A 3,405-nucleotide genomic window follows, 5' to 3' on the forward strand; every position below is an offset into this window, starting at 1 on the left:
TCAGGCAATAAACAGAGAGGGCGTTAACAGTTTCTTTTATACTAGAAACAAGTACAAAACAATAATAAACTAAAACAATAATTCAAAAATAATGGAAATTGTTTTTGTTTGTATTTTGCCCATGGGTGTAATAGAAATGATAATGATAATCATTACCATGGTGACGGTAGTGATGGTTATCTTATTTACGCATAATGTCCATTGGTATTGTTTTTCTCATGATTTCCTGTATTGCCATTGAATGAAATCATTCCTTTCGGAAACAAACGTATGTATATTATTTTTATTGTAAAAAAAATATATGATAAAATCTTCTTTTTTTTAAACTTACCCCTCTCCACAACCAAGCTCATGGGGTGTGCCGCATATATGTTATTTCCATGTTGAAAGTCTCTTCATGTTTGTTAGCTTTCTTTATTCAGGTTCATGATGTAAATTAAGTGGAGAATATAATATAAAAGAAATGAAATTATTGTATAAAAAATGAATAACCACAAACCGTTAAGAGTCCTCAACGGGAATGGTTTTTAGGACAATTTTTAAAGAATTTCAGTTCGTGCTTTGCGCTCGGATTATTAAAGTAGGCTACCTAGGCTTGTTCTAAATATTGCCAGCGTTATACTTGAAACTTCGGAGCCCCCACCAGCCTAAGACATTTTTAATTTGAAAACTTATACATTTTTTTAACTGAAAATTTTCACAAAATTCATCAATAATATACACGAAAGTGATGAAATCCTTCAATTTCACTTTACGAAATGCGGGACAAAATGCAACAGCGCCCCGTGCAAAGCTTCGTCGCTTTCGGTTTTTTTTTCAGAAAAATTACATGCGTCCTACCCCCCCCCCCCTCCCCCTCCGCAAAAAAAAACTGCGTACGGCCCTGTATTAGATTCCCCACCTCACTACAGACTCACCGTGGGGCCCGTTGCAGAAAGAGTTGCAATCAATCGCAACTCAAAAATCAATCGCAACTCAAAAATCATGCGCAACTTGATTTTCAACCAATCAACAGCGCGCATTTGGGACTTGCGATTGATTTTTTGACTTGCGTTTAAACGCAACTCTTTCTGCAACGGGCCCCTGGTCAGATAGAATAGGAAATATTCCTTTGTAATGGTAATTATTTTCGCAACCTTTGGTCGGATATCCAGCGGATATGACATTGCTAACTTTTACGGGGACAGCAGATGTTGCAATGATTTAAAATTAATCGACTGACCGCATGTAGCCGCTGCTGTGACATATTATACATCACAAATAGATATATTCCCCGAAACTTATCTTTAATTTTTGTAATGTGACATGGAAATTTACAAAATGTTGATTTAAAAATTGTCAGATTTTGTGGGTTTTGAAACTGTTATTTCGCCCAATTTCAGGAAACAATTTGGGATTTCGTCATGTGTTTTATTATCAACATTTTGTGTTTGAATAAAATTGGAAATATTCCCGGAAATATTCTCAATTACATATTTTCCACACAAATCACTTGCCAGTTTTCAATGAGACTGGTGGCATTACACAGAGGTCGCCACCAAATGCTACTGGAGTGTACGAGAGTGGTATTCTCTTGTACTTCTTTAGAAATCGAAAGCTCCTTCTCTTAAATATCTTGGTTGGCCGAAGTGCCCTCAAATAGTTACTTAAATACTCTGTCCAGAGCATGTTTATTCAGTGCTTTGTAGACAATCACTTCCCCTGGCCATGCAAGGACAGAATGGAAAAGAAATCCTTTTCATGTTTCAACTAGTTGTGTAATGAACTCTCTGTAAATATTCAGACTTGTGCACCCCTGTTTTGGACGCAAGCCCTTTTATGTTGATTCAAAGCATTAATCAACAGTGCTATCCATAACTTGTATCTATTTTTTTAGATTACCAAGTATCCACTCTCGTTATGTTGTTCGTAGTATTTACACGTTGACATGGACCTGGCCACAGAGGATTATTTTTTGGGTGCTGTGACAATGGTCAGCACCCCCAGTAACCCTAATCCTCAGTGGACAAGCAAGGCCCTGCATGTTGGATGATGTTTGCTTTAACTTCAGGGAGCCTTTGTAAATCATTTTTTTTTTCAAAACTAAACAGGCTAATCCTGCAGCCATAAAATTGAATTAAATTTAATTGAATTTATTTTCATACTTCACAAGATAACAAAATAATAACATATACAAGAAATAACTTACAAAATACAAGAGATATTAATGGCAGTAAATAAAGTGAAATATGAAGGAACCTGCATGCACAACAAGCAGTACTAGTAACGTCTGCAGGTTCCTTAAAAGTAATAAAACAAAATGAATAAATGTAAATAGATATCTGAACATAATTCACAAGACTCTATCCACAAGAAATAAAAATATTAATAATATGAAAATATAATATGTCCACTTATATCGCAGATACTCTATGCATATCATAGAGTTTCTATGGTGCATAAAACTATAACGCAACTGCGCTAAATTTCTTGCTAAATGAAGACACGACATGGGTGGGATTCGAACCCACGTCCAAATCTGATTGAAAGAGGGTCGTAACCACTACACCACGACGTTCCCATCAGAAAAACGTGGAAAGAGAGTAAATGCTTTAGAATTTAAATGCAAATCTAGAGAATGACTGGTGATTATTATCATTTTAACGACATATCTTGATTCATTACAGTGTAATGGATTCTATTTACTTAATGCTAATTGTATTTTTCATTTCTTTTACATTCTAATATTTTCAAGTTCTTTAAGGTCACTTTTTGGCTGTATCGTTTTATCCTTGTGCAACGTGATTTTATACTGATAAGGATGCTGAATAAATCATTTTAAATAAAATTGTTTTCTATCTCGGTACAATTTATATTGTGCATTTCTCACTTAGTTAAAGGAAAAATTAAACATTTTCGTTAAAGCTATCTATCATCCTTTTTTTTTTTTTAATAAATGAGAGCTATCCTGAATAGACTTAACGTTACTCCACACATAACTATGTCCACCCACTTCATGAAATTATTTTTTTTCTAGAAATCATGCCATCTGCTAGAATTATAGGTTTGTGTTGATTTCTTTGAAATGTATATTATTGTAAAATTTCATATTTGCAGAGAATATATGAATTATCATTTCTCATTATATAATGACATTCGGTGACTTAAAAGTTATACTATTTCTATCCCTTTTTATTCATACCTAAAAAAATCAGACTTTTCATTAAATCATTACTTTTTGTGAATGTTTCTGATGTAATACAACAGGGCCACTAAAGATAATTGTGAATTGGATAAAATCGGTGCTGATATTTTTTTTGGCCTAAAATATAAACATACCTGCAACTTTATTTATTTCTTATTTTGACTGAGAGTGGTGGTATAGGGAGGTCATGAATTACAACGTTACGATGTCCAGCTGGGGTC

Source organism: Lytechinus variegatus, chromosome 11 (genome assembly GCF_018143015.1).
Source record: "Lytechinus variegatus isolate NC3 chromosome 11, Lvar_3.0, whole genome shotgun sequence".
NCBI classification, from domain to species: domain Eukaryota; kingdom Metazoa; phylum Echinodermata; class Echinoidea; order Temnopleuroida; family Toxopneustidae; genus Lytechinus; species Lytechinus variegatus.